Source organism: Schistocerca americana, chromosome 6 (genome assembly GCF_021461395.2).
Source record: "Schistocerca americana isolate TAMUIC-IGC-003095 chromosome 6, iqSchAmer2.1, whole genome shotgun sequence".
In the NCBI taxonomy this organism is placed as follows: Eukaryota; Metazoa; Arthropoda; class Insecta; order Orthoptera; family Acrididae; genus Schistocerca; species Schistocerca americana.
Window position 1 is genome coordinate 88,038,309 of NC_060124.1, and position 14,584 is coordinate 88,052,892.

The 14,584-nt window shown below is 42.7% G+C and overlaps 1 protein-coding gene across 1 annotated transcript in view; it reads left to right on the top strand.

Annotated features, from left to right (window-relative positions):
* LOC124619336 (UDP-N-acetylglucosamine--dolichyl-phosphate N-acetylglucosaminephosphotransferase) overlaps positions 1-14,584 on the top strand; it is a 141,523-nt gene that overhangs the window by 92,777 nt on the left and 34,162 nt on the right. The gene's annotated exons all lie outside the window — the stretch shown is intronic.

Below are 14,584 nucleotides of genomic sequence, written 5' to 3' on the forward strand. Positions count from 1 at the left end.
GGAAGAATCGATTTGTCATTTCCAGGAAGTCCTCTACAGTCTTTTGCACATGACTACCAACTTTTCACCATTGATAGGCTGGGTGCGTCCTCACCCAAATGTGGTAATCTTTTTTTGTACCAGTATTAAGAAAAGGAAAGTTACTATTCACCCTATAGTGGAGATGCTAAGTTGCAGATAGGCACAACAAAAAGACTGTCACAAATAAAGCTTTCAGCCCATAAGGCCTTCTTAAAATATAGACAATAGACGCACACGCACACTCATGCAAACACAACACACACACTCACATGATTACAGGCAACTGTAGCCACACTGTGAGCAGCAGCACCAATGCATAATGGGAGTGGGGAGTGGGGGTAAGTAGGAGGCTGGAGTGTGGAGGGGGAGGGATAGTACGGTAAGGGTGGCAGACAGTGCAGTGCTGCTGTGGAGTGCGCAGGGATGAGGCAGAGATGGTAGGGCAGGTATGTGCAGTTGGGAGGTTAGACAGAGGGTTTCTTGGCCACAGTTTGTTGGTGCCCATTCATCCAGACAGACGGACAGACATGTTCGTTGTCATGCTCACATAGGATGTAGCATAGTGGTCGCAGCTTAGCTTGTAGATCAGGTGACTGTTTTCACAGGTAGCCCTGGCTATGCTGGCATAGACGATGTTTGTATCCAGACTGGAGTAGATATTGGTGAGAGGATGTATGGGACAGGTCTTGCATCGTGGTCTATTACAGGGGTATGAGCCGTGAGAGAAGGGGTTGGGAGCAGGGACTGTGTAGGGATGGACAAGTATATTGTGTAGGTTTGGTGGACAACAGAATGCCACTGTGTGTGTGGGGGGGGGGGGGGGGGGGTTAGAAGGATAGTGGGCAGGACATTTCTCATTTCAGGGCATGATGAGAGGTAGTCAACACCCTGGTAGATAATGTAATTCAGTTGCTCCAGTCCAACCAACAGGTTGCCTGTCTGCATGAATGGCCACCGACAAACTGTAGCCAAGAAACAAGTGGACCACCCTGTTGCTGAGCATGCTGCCCAACACGACATCTGTCATTTCAATGACTGCTTCACAGCCTGTGCCGTATGGATCCTTCCCACCAACACCAGATTATCTGAATTGTGCAGGTGGGAACTCTCCCTGCAATATATCCTATGTTCCCATAACCCTCCTTGCCTCAACCCTTGTTCGTCACTTTTCTCACCCATCCAGCCTCCCTGTTCCTATTCCAGCATTATACAGCCCTCATTCCACCATCGTACCCATTCTTTTCAAATCCCCATCTCTCCCTCTCTCCCCACCTCTCTCCTCTGTCCTCTGTCTAACCTCCCGACTGCACATAGCTGCCGTAACCTCTCCACCTTGTCCCTGCACACTCTCCAGCAGCACTGCACCGTCCGCCACCCCTACCCTAGTATCACTCCCCCTCCCCGCCCCTGCCTCCTCCTTACCCCCGCCCCCTCCCATTATGCACTGGTGCTGCTGCTCACAGTGTGGCTACGGTTGCCTGAGACTGCAGTCATGCGTGTGAGTTGCATTTGCATGAGTGTGCATGTGTCTGTCTGTCTTCTGTTTTTGATGAAGGCCTTACTGGCCGATAGCTTTATTTGTGACAGTCTTTTTGTTGTGCCTATCTACAACTCAGCATCTCCGTTATATGGTGAGTAGCAACTTTCCTTTTCATAATATTGTTAAATTTCATTCTGGATTTTCCATTGATTTTTTTTTTTTTTTTTTTTTTTTTTTAAAAACCGGCTACACGAATTTTTCCTTCAATTTGCTGTTGTGTTAGTGCTGGGATGTGAGAAATAGTGAGTGATGTCAAACACCAAGTGTTGCATCCTTTTAGTCACTAATGGTCTCAGGTTGTTTTTTGACACATCATAGCAAATAAGTGTCTTCTTGCCTAGTATCTGATATTGCTCGAGCTTAAGGGATGTCAAGTTGTCCCATAATAATTGCTGTAGTTTTGCACCGACCCTTGAGGAAAAAATCTGCAACTATATTATCTGCCCCTTTTATGTGCTTAACTTTGGTGGTAAACTGCTCAATGAACTCCAGCTGGCATAACTCCCTCCTTTGAAAGGCTTATGATTGGCGTAAACCATAAACAGCTGAGCTTCAATGTAAGGGTGGAAGTATCAGATAACCTCATAAATGGCTAGCAGCACCTTGTTGTGCACTTTTTTTTTTTTTTTTTGAGAAAAATACTAAAGGTTATTAGCTACCCTCAGCTTTTTGACACAGGCTGCCCTGATCGCAGACTGTCTGGTGTCCACTACAGTTGCAAGTGGTGTGTTATGAATAGGCTTTGTCAAAAGAATTGCTCCTTGTAAATTGGCTCTTACCTTCTCAAGGAACTGTTGCATGACAGGTGTCAAAGGCAGGCTCTGTTTGTGAGTAAAGTTGTTACCTGCCAGCATGTCCATGAGGGATACCTGCATCTGTGCTGCCCCAGGTAGATGGCATCTGGTAAAAGCTGATGATCCTCAGGAATCTCCTAAACTGATGACAATTCATCATTCATGTTTTTAATGATTGATAGGACTGATACCTGATGCTGATACTTCATGCCCCAATAGTGTGACTTGATTCTGTCAGAGGGCACACTTAGCTCTTTTTATTACTTTCGGCTTCTCACACATGCCATCTTGAGGTGGTTGTCTTGTAATTTGGACATGTGCAAAAATATAAATATTTTTTCCAGGTATGCACAGCAGGACTGTAGGCCTCTCAGTGCTTCATCAGTGAATGTCTGCCAAGATTGGGCTGTGCTTTTCAGATTGAACGGCATGTGGAGAAACTTGGAGGCTGAAAGGGGTTATGTCATTTGTCTTGAGAATGTCTACTTCAACCACTGGAATCTGGTTGCTAGTATTTATGCAGTTTACAATGCTGACGAACACATTTGTAACGATCCGTAGGTTTGGAATAGGGCAGCAGTCAGGGATTTTCCTTGCATTTAGTATCTGATAATTCCTGCATTGTCTCTAAAAGTAGCATCCTTCTTCCTGCCCAAGTGCATGGGTGACACCCATGGGCTATTTGATCTTCGTGCAGTTCAATAAACCTGTTAACCTGCAGCAGTTTTAATGTGATGCGCTGTGTCATGAAGTGTCTTACAGCGCAGTTCCATCAAAACTGCATTACTGTCTAAAGTGACAGCATTGCTTGTCACTCTGCCTGCAGTGTCCATAGTTACCTCACTGTTCCATATAATTTGTGCTGGGCACAGCTGTAGCTGTAGCCCTTGGTGGTGGGTAAAGTTTGATCCCAGTAAAGTCTCGCATTGTTCTGCTAGTAGGAACTTCTGTCCGAATCTCTCACTGAACCCAGTGCCCGCTGTTACTTTATATTCAATGTATGTTTTAATTGGTGAGATGTTGGCAACAGTTAGATGAAATACTGTGCCCGTAGGAGCTGGGTTGACGTGAGTGAGCAAACATGTTTCTCTGTCTGTTTGGTCCTGGCTAAACCATCTTGTGTAATCTGTCACATCACAGATGCAAAACCTTGTTTGTCTCCTACGACAATCTCATAATTTTTATCTTGGCCACTTTCAGAAAGTATGAGGCCTGCTGTGCCTACTGCAGATGGTGGGAACAAGCAAGGTGAAGTGCGCCTTGCAGTTCCTGTGCAGAACCGTTTATGGTACCAACATATCTGTTTATGTCATCCCCCCAGTGTGTGCCTATAGCTCCTGTGCCGAAGCATTGACGGTACCAACCTATCTTTTCTTTTCATGCCTATGTCGTCCAAAGGAGTCTTGTTTCTCGGTCACTACTGTTGATAGCTGCTCCTCTATACTTGCCTTATAGCTGCAGCTTCCTTCTTGCTGTGTTATCATTCGCACCTTGCATTATTACTGCTGTGCTCGCTTGTCCCACTATTGCATATATTTTGTCTCCCACTGATGACACAGAGTTGATGTCATCAGTGTTACAAGTGACCATCACTGTTTTTACCAACAATGGCAGCTGTATGAGTCATATATGCCTTACTAAGTCATTTGACATCATCGTCTCCTCCATGGTACTTTGTAGATGCTGCTGAAACTTGGAAGATGTCCTATAGCTAATACATTCCAAGTGCAAGACCTGCTGCATCTGTTGGTCAATGGATTTGCATAAAAGTCATATTACTGTGTTGGTACCAGTCTTGTGTGACATAACATCCAACACTATCTCTACTACCCATGTGTCCAGGCTGTTGACAGCCACAGCAAACTTTGTGGAGTCTTCTGTAATGTTATGCTGTGTGAATTCTAAATCCAACATGAAGGCCATAGATCAGGATTTTGTGGCAAGAGCTTTGGTATTTGTGCCTTCATTTCTGGGCCTGTGGCAGCTTTCTATGCTGCTGCTCTGCAGGGTGCTGTCAATGCACTCTGTAGTGTGAACTCGTGTCATCCTTTAGTATAATTTTTGTTTGCAAGTCTTTAATTTGTTTCTCTGAATCTCTCTATAGCCGTGAAATTTGTTGTCCTGTCTGATCACTTTCAGCTTTGTAATGTGAAGCTACTCTCTCGCTTGATGCTTTGCTTGAATTTGCTGCTTTGTCTTGCTTTCAGTGGTCACTGTCTTATAGGTAGAGCTCATTGTGTTATCTCTATTACACAGTAAGGTGATCGTAACCACAATAACTTTATTTCTTTCAAAAACTCAATTGAACAATTTGACAATGGAATCAATAGCAGAGAACTGTCAAAACTAAAAGTAGCAAAGAATAACTATGTTACAACTCAGCTGCACAGCCAAAAAATGATGCAAATATCTTTCTAGTCATTATCAAAAACAGGTGCTTCCCACAAAAGCATTTCTGATGAAGAGGCCCAAGCAATAAATGGGTATGAGATAACAAAAGGCGTGACTGGAATCAGCTGCAAAACAGTGGGAGGGATATATCAAATACAAGAGACTCTTTACTGTCCAACTTATGACTACTTTGCCTACTTAATTAATATTGAAATAATACTTGTCCATGATAAAATGAGGATTAATTTATTGTACATACTGCATTTTTCCAAATATTTAGCAAGTGGGTGCTGGCTATAATGTTTTGTGGCCTTTCAAAATGTTTTATGTCTATTTTGTACTTTTAACACATCCGAATCACAGTTGTAAGATACATGCTGTATTGTTGATATTGAATAAATTATTGGAACCACTCTTCAACAAACAATACATAGAAGCCCTTTCCAGCGCTCATAAACAACAATACATATAGAGAGCAGCTCTGTTGGCAACCCTGTGTTCTTTGCTTCTTTAACTGCATTTCAAATGTCCAAATTGTGTGCATTCTTAAATTGTTGTTTTGTGAGGTCCTTTGCATTTTAATTAAAAAGTCCAAAATGGGTGATAAATGAAAAAAACTTTTAATGACTATGGAACAGAAATTGTGTGGTGTAATGTGACAGGATTCTGGGGTAACAACCAAAATTATTACTTTGGAGTTAAGCATAGGAAAAAGTACTGTTTGAGACTGGAAAAAAACTTGAGCAGAAATTGAAAAGTGGAGTGCTTCCCAGACTAGTGGATGTGGAATAAAAGTAAGGAAGACAATGTTAAAAAGATAAGTATAAAGAAGTTGAGGAAGCTGTATTTTTATGGCATGACATTTAAGAGGAAAAGATTTGTCTGTTACTGGACCGATACTGTAGGAAAAATCTTTGCAATTTCAGTGGCAAATAGAAGGAGAAGATTCAGAATTTATCAGTGACGGTTGGATCGGTGGAAAAATTGATTTGGTATTCACCACATTACCATTAGTGCAGAGACTTTCTCCACTATCAAAGAGGCTGTGCCATAGTTTCAAGATTATTTTTCGAAGTTAATTGATGAGGAGGGAATTTCTGGTGAACAGTTGTACAATTGCGATGTGAGTGGTTTAAATTAAAAGGTGCTCCCTGTGAAAATGCTTCTTCAAAAAAGGAAACTGCAGCACTCAGATACAAGAAAAATAAGGAACAAGTTACCATATTGGTTTGCAGTAATGCAATTGGCAACCACAAGCTTTGGCTTACATTAATAGGCAAATCAAGGAAGCCTAGAGCTTTCAAAAACCTGAAAATATTGGTTATCACTGCCCCTGCACTACACTCATCAAAAGAAATTTTTAGATTAATTCAGAAATATTTTAAACCTGGTTCCAAAATTAATTTGTACCAGCTGTAGAGAAATATTTGAAAGACAATAATTTACTGAGGAAAGCTGTGCTGCATGTTCACGTCCTGCCAATGATGAACTAACGGATGGAGATATCAGAGCATTATTTTTACCTACAAATGTGACTGTTCTTTGTCAGCTGATGGACCAGTGCATCTTTATGATGCTAAGTAAGTAGTACCACTGCCATTGTCTTGTACATTGATATTGATGATTGATAACAGTGAAGAATGTGTAACCATTCTGAAGAGGGCTGACTTACTAGACATCAGAAGGTGTTTTGCTGAATGTTAAAAAATATATTGGATCAGCAACTTGTTTATAGTGTAAACAAGTGGCTGAGCCAATATATTTTTTAACATTGACATTCACACGCCACAACCTCTCATCCAGTATGGATAAAATCAAAGGTTTGCTGAAGCTTAGGAAGAGATGCCTAATATATCACTTCCGTGGTGTTGGAAAATTCTTTTAGACTATGAAGTCGAATACTTTAACTTTGAATCCATGTGTGAAACAAAAGTCAGAGATGGAAATAATGATATCCTTTCATTGCTTACAAATGTACCTGACTGTGAGGATATCGATGCAGAGGATTTCGCAGAGTGGATGACAAATGATGAACTAACAGGCAACAATATTGTGAAAATGGTGACACGGGGAGAAGTAGCACAAGAGGAGGAGGCAAACTTAGATGACAAGAGAAATTTCATTCCACATTCAGAACGATTCAAAACTGTTGAGGCAGCACTGCAGTACATTAGTGAGCAGGAGGAAGCAATGCCATCTGATGTCATCTATTTGTGTAAGTGGAGGGATATTGTAGCACAAGAGAGGGCTAAAGGAGAGAAACAATCATCTATCAAATGCTTTTCAGAAACCTCAAACCTGTAACTTTCATCTTTTTTGTTTGGCCTGGCTTTTGACATGTGTGTAATCAGACATTCATGCTTTACAATGCAAGTCATTTTATGTTTACTGTAATGAGTTTCGAAGGCTGCAGAATGTGTATAACAAATACTTATAACTAGCTTGTATTATGGAGGAAAGCAGAAAATGTTAATATAATTGGGTCTTGGTGTAAAAAAAAGTGTGTTTTGAATGATACAGCTGGGGCTGAAAGAGAGAATATATAGAACTCCAGCCCATCCAGCTTTTTTGTCATTTGACTTTACCTTCTGTCACATTAGGCTCAATGGTCGAGAGTCTGCTGCATAAAGGGAACTTGATATGTCTGTGACAGTGACTGCTGTATCTTTGAATTGGACAATTCGCTGTTTCATAGTTTCCTCAAAATAATCTCTTGTACTGTTAATCTGTTTCTGTTTTGGTACCACAGTCTAAACTAATTATGTGGTCACTACTGGAGAAAGTCGAGGGAGGTTGAGGTAGGAGACACCTCACAACACATCACTGCTTTGGGAAATGGAGAGTTGGAGGGTCACTCCAACAGTGTTGCCACTAGATATTTTTTAAGGAGTGTCCTACTGGCACTCCCCTCCAATCCATTAATTCTCTGGGTCTCCCTCCACTTCCTTCCAATTCCCCACATACCCATGTTGTTTTCCACAACTTCAGCAATTAGTTTAAGCCCACCTCTAGACTATATCTTTTTAATCCATGCTTAACATGATGAGACAGCAGTACAGTATTATAGCCAGAAATAGCATCCAGAAGTTTATCCTTAGCAAATAAAAATTGTAACCACACCACAATATCCACCTATCATATAATGCACAACCCCCTTGAAACCAACAACCTCCTTCCCATGCTTGAGATTCAGTTGCCACCTTATAAAAATGTACTTACAGCCACTTCCCCTACTCATACATTCCACCTGAGATCCCTAACAGTCACCCCTGCCACAATTTTTATGTCCCCCAGATATCTTATACTTTCTTATCTTGCCACCTATGTTACTGCTGCATACCTTACTGTCCGTATCCGTTTTCGTGCTAAGCTTGCATGTTGGTGTCAGCTTTTTAACAACCTGAAAGGTGACCTGCTGACTTGCATGTTCATGTCGGCTTCCTAACAACCCTAAAAGTGACTTAACGCCATTGCCTCAGGCTCCAACCTCTGTTGATAAAACACCAGGGGATAGTGAGTTACATATTGAGCTTTTTCTGTGTGCATTCTTAGTTTAAAGCTTGAATTCCTGGCGTGTTTTTATATTTAAGAGTCTAGTTTCACGTTTCAATCACTGTAAACTCTAGATTTAGGGAAAGTTGTCATTTCTTTTGAATGGCCATCTAGACATCCCAGTAAGTCACACCAGCCTGCATTGGTGACACACCGGGAGAGCTTTCTGTGTGTGCTTTTATAGTTCTTAACTAAGTAGTACAAGGATAGACAGGGTGTGTGCATGCTGTATGTGGATACAGAAAGAGCTGGCCACAATTCGCAAACAGCTGAAGATACTGTTGGCGACAGTCAGCCGTCTGCAGATTGTTGCCTCAGGATGTAGTAGCACTTGAGAATCTGGCATGTCGCATGGGATACCTTAGGTGTCACTTGTTTTGCCCACAGGCTCCACTGCTGAGGCACTTTGCAGTGTACCCAATGTGGGGAATGTGGTCTCACAGCATGGTGAGTGGCAGGTTGTAACATACTTGTGGCACTTGAGACAGTGCCAGCGTGGAGGCTGACCAGACATTGGTGTGTCTGCTAGGGGTCTCCTTTGGGGTGTGGAGTAGAATCTGCCTACAGCTATCAAAGGTGGAGGGTGCACTCATCTGCAAGTTGCACCTGACAACAGCACCAATGAAACCTGATATCTGTTGAAACTTGCTGGCAGGTTAAAACTGTGTGCCGGACCGAGACTCGAATTCGGGACCTTTGCCTTTCGTGGGCAAGTGCTCTACCACTTGCCCGCGAAAGGCAAAGGTTCCGAGTTCGAGTCTCGGTCCGGCACACAGTTTTAATCTGCCAGGAAGTTTCATATCAGCGCACACTCCGCTGCAGAGTGAAAATCTCATTCTGGAAACATCCCCCAGGGTGTGGCTAAGCCATGTCTCCGCAATATCCTTTCTTTCAGGAGTGCTAGTTCTGCAGGGTTCGCAGGAGAGCTTCTGTAAAGTTTGGAAGGTAGGAGACAAGATACTGGCAGGAGTTAAGCTGTGAGGATGGGGTGTGAGTCATGCTTGGGTAGCTCAGTTGGTAGAGCACTTGCCCGCGAAAGGCAAAGGTCCCGAGTTCGAGTCTCGGTCCGGCACACAGTTTTAATCTGCCAGGAAGTTTCATATCAGCGCACACTCCGCTGCAGAGTGAAAATCTCATTCTGGAAACATCCCCCAGGGTGTGGCTAAGCCATGTCTCCGCAATATCCTTTCTTTCAGGAGTGCTAGTTCTGCAGGGTTCGCAGGAGAGCTTCTGTAAAGTTTGGAAGGTAGGAGACAAGATACTGGCAGGAGTTAAGCTGTGAGGATGGGGTGTGAGTCATGCTTGGGTAGCTCAGTTGGTAGAGCACTTGCCCGCGAAAGGCAAAGGTCCCGAGTTCGAGTCTCGGTCCGGCACACAGTTTTAATCTGCCAGGAAGTTTCATATCAGCGCACACTCCGCTGCAGAGTGAAAATCTCATTCTGGAAACATCCCCCAGGGTGTGGCTAAGCCATGTCTCCGCAATATCCTTTCTTTCAGGAGTGCTAGTTCTGCAGGGTTCGCAGGAGAGCTTCTGTAAAGTTTGGAAGGTAGGAGACAAGATACTGGCAGGAGTTAAGCTGTGAGGATGGGGTGTGAGTCATGCTTGGGTAGCTCAGTTGGTAGAGCACTTGCCCGCGAAAGGCAAAGGTCCCGAGTTCGAGTCTCGGTCCGGCACACAGTTTTAATCTGCCAGGAAGTTTCATATCAGCGCACACTCCGCTGCAGAGTGAAAATCTCATTCTGGAAACATCCCCCAGGGTGTGGCTAAGCCATGTCTCCGCAATATCCTTTCTTTCAGGAGTGCTAGTTCTGCAGGGTTCGCAGGAGAGCTTCTGTAAAGTTTGGAAGGTAGGAGACAAGATACTGGCAGGAGTTAAGCTGTGAGGATGGGGTGTGAGTCATGCTTGGGTAGCTCAGTTGGTAGAGCACTTGCCCGCGAAAGGCAAAGGTCCCGAGTTCGAGTCTCGGTCCGGCACACAGTTTTAATCTGCCAGGAAGTTTCATATCAGTGCACACTCCACTGCAGAATGAAAATCTCTTTCTGGAAACATCCTCCAGGCTGTGGATAAGCCATGTCTCCGCTATATCCTTTCTTTCAGGAGTGCTAGTTCTGCAGGGTTCGCAGGAGAGCTTCTGTAAATTTTGGAAGGTAGGAGACGAGATACTGGCAGAAGTAAAGCTGTGAGGACGGGGTGTGAGTTGTGCTTGGGTGGCTCAGTTGGTCAAGCACTTGCCCGCGAAAGGCAAAGTTCCCAAGTTCGAGTCTCAGTCTGGCACACAGTTTTAATCTGCCAGGAAGTTTCATATCAGCGCACACTCCGCTGCTGCAGAGTGAAAATCTCATTCTGATATCTGTTGCTTGGGTTCTGATGCCATCTTCAGTTTGTACAAGTAACTGTTGGAAGAGGTGAAGACTGCTGGACTCACTTGCATGGTGCAAGCAGAGCTTACAATTTGCATCATTGTACTGAGAATTGAGTGATGTTCTTCGGTTTAGAGCCTGAGATGCCCTTATCTGCAGATTTCTGGTTCTGCGTTATGGGGTAGAGAGTTGTATTATTTTCCTTGATAGGTCAGAGGTGCACTACATAAAGGAAGCAGCTGCTTAGGTAGTAGAGTTCATGTCAAGTGCACATGAGGGCTTTTTAGGCTAAGCAATAGTTTGAGATCCCCTGATGAATGCTCATCTGTCAATTCACAGAGATCAAAATCAGACCATTTATGAAATAAAGGCACTCGACTGTTAAAATTTTAACAGTAAATTGTCAAAGTTCATGAATTTGCTGGCCTCCAGGAAAGTTGTTGCACTCAAATTATTCTCCGAACCAAATACTGGCAGAAACACAACTTAGAAAGCTCCAAAGTATTTAGTGAGGCATATGGGGGATATTGTGTCTATTGAGGTCAAAATTGAGTCTGGCCATTAAGTTATTTGGATGCGAGTAACAGGCTTAGGTAAACACAATGTAATTATCAGATGTTCTTACCAGCTACCCGATTCCCCTTCGACATTTTTAAAATTATTCAGAGTCATAGAAATAGTGAAAAGTCTAGCCGAGAATGCAGGAAGATTCTGGTTCTATGTAAAATTGCTAAGTGGGTTGAAGTCTTATGTACAGTCACTCATCGATCAGTCTGGTGTGGCAGTAGAAAACAGCAAAAGGAAAGCTGAAGTTTAAAAAATTCATGTTTAAGAAATTGTTCATGCAGGAGTGTACAAACATACCATCGTTTGACTGTTACACAGACGTTCGTACAGAGGATGTAGTAATAGGCATCCCTAATGTCCAGAAGAAACTGAAAGAGATGAAAACAAATAAGTAACCAGGTTTGGGTGGAATCCCAGTTTGGGTTTACAGAATACTCTAAGGTATTGGCCCCTTAATTAGATTGCATTTACGTGAATCTCTCATCCACTGCCAAGTCCCAAGTGACCAGTAAAGAGTGCAGGTGGCTCCTATACAAGAGAAGGGAAAAATGCACCTGCAAAATTACAGACCGATATCGTTAAGATCGGTTTGCTGCAGAATTTCTGAACATATTCTGAGAAAGCATTGCTCATGAAAAACTCAGTTTGCCCTTATCTCACATGATATCCTGAAAACCATTGATAAAGGCCATTGAACTGATTCCATATTCCTTGGTTTCTGGAAAGCGTTTGACATAGCACCCATCTTCAGGCTGTTAACAGAATTCTGGTAATATGAAAGTCCCCAGATATGTGAACGGTAAGGGCAAGTGTTCATCAGACACATGAGTATCGTCACGAGTACCATAGGGAAATGTGATAGGACCTCTCTTACTCTACATAGACATTAATTATGTGACAGACAGGGTGAACAACAATCTGTAACTCTTTTCTGATCACAGTGTGGTGTGTGGGAAGATGTCATTGTTGAGTGACTCTAGGAGGATACAAGATGACTTAGACAAAATTTCTAGTTGGTGTGATGAATAGCAGCTTGCTCTAAATGTAGAAAAATTTAAGTTAATGCAGATGAGTAGGAAAAACAATCCCATAATGTTCAAATACAGTCACGTCAATGAAATATCTAGGCACAATGTTGCAGAGTGATACGATATGGAATGAGTACCTAAGGATGGTAGTAGGAAGGCGAATGGTCGACTTCAGTTTATTGGTTGAATTTTAGGAAAATGTCATTCATCTGTAAAGGAGACTGCGTATATAGAACACTACTGCAACCCATTTTTGAGTACTGCTAGAGGGTTTTAGATCACCACAAGATCAGATTAGAGGAAGACACTGAAGCAGTTCAGAGGTGTGCTACTAGATTTGACACCAGTAGATATGTTCAACATGTATGAATTATGTAGATGTATCGTAAACTCAAATTGGAATCTCTTGAGGGAAGGCAACATTTTTTTCATGAAATCCTATTGAGAAAATTTAGAGAACAGCCATTTGAAGCTGACTGCAGAGAGATTCTATGCCAACCAACATACATTTCGGGTAAGGACCATGAAGATAAGATATAAGAAGTTAGGGCTTGTCAGGAGGCATACACATAGTCATTTTTCCTTCGCTCTATTTGCGAATGGAATACGAAAGGAAATGACTAGTAATGGTAAAAGGTACCCTCTGCCCTCTGCCATGCAGATACGCGTACGGAATACGTATGTAGATGCAGATCTGTCCAGAAAGTTACTCCACCACAGATAACATTTTGTGTTCACCAGACAAATTTGTGACATCATTGCACAACCCCTTAACCCAGCTGAAAGTGATCATCTTTTCATCCTTCCAACCATCTCAATTCGTCGAAGCAGCATAAAACATCCATTAAAAATTGAGCAACACTACACCCACGTCAAATGGAATGCCTTCTGAAACTAAATACATACTCATATCAGGAGCCTCCCAATAACAAGGCAAACCCTGATGACATATTCCTCACTGCGTCTCCCTTCAAGGAATCTGATCTGATACTACATCCATCCACATTCCCATCATTTACCCTCAACTGACTATCACTCCCCCCACCTTCAGATGTTCTCCCCCTTCTCCTCTCCCCTCTCTCCCTCTTTCCACTGCACCGAGTGAGGTGGCACAGTGGTTAGCACACTGGACTCGCATTTGGGGGGGACAATGGTTCAAATCCACATCCGGCCATCCAGATTTAGATGTTCCATGATTTCTCCAAAATGCTCCAGGAAAATGCTGTGATGGTTCCTTTGAAAAGGCATAGTCAATTTCCTTCTCCATCCTTGAAATTTTTCAAACTTGTGATCTGTCTGTAATGACTTCAGATGTCAGTGGGACGTAAAACCCTCATCTTCCTTCCTTCCTTCCCCTCCTCCCTCCTTCTGCTCCTCAGAGAATACCATAATCCTACTGATCCTTCCTCTGCATCAGAAACTGGGACACTTTCTCACTGATAAAGGATAATAAAATAAATTTGATAACATAAATAGTGACTGATTGCTATAAGTCCTCTCACAGTAATACCGGCCACCCTGATTTAGGTTTTCCGTGATTTCCCTTGCTTTAGGAAAATGCTGGGATGGTTCTTTGAGAGGGCACAGCTGACTTCCTTTCCCATCCTTCCCTAATCCAATGGGACCAATGACCTTGCTGTTTGGTCCCTTCCCCCCAAGTCAACCAACCAACCAACCAACCTCCTACAGTAATATAAGACACAGTCCCAGTGTTCCATCATCATATATGGAGGATGGCAGAGAGATGCCTTGACTGATTACAGCCATGTACATAACTCAACACTCCACTTCCTGTTCTCTGAACAAAGTGTTATAAAGCTTTCCAGTGCCTCACCAGTACAAATCACAAACCACACTATCCTCTTATCTATAAAAACTAATTACAATCAGTATGCTCAGAAAGCAAACCTCTTTCCCTTAAAGATGTGTCACTGAACCTAACAATTCAAGTTTGTCCCACCTCTTTGTCCCTATTCCTGATACTTAAACAGAAAACCACAAACCAAATTAAACGCATCCTGCACATTGTGATGACTCCATTATGTATTGTCATCATAAAGAAAGCCCCAGGCCCTTCCTTCAAGATTTACATGTACTTCACCATACCATACTGTATACCCCGAATGATGAAAGACCACCAAAATACTTATATTGCTGTGTATACTCATCAACCTATCATTTTCCCCAACTGGCAAGATCTTTGCATAAATCTGTGTACCGTTCATAAGAAAATCTGAAACACCATGTCCTCTTGCTTCAGTCTCAAGTACTTAGTTTATCAGTTTCTCCACTTCCTATCCTTACAAATGAATGAAAAACAAACTTCTGT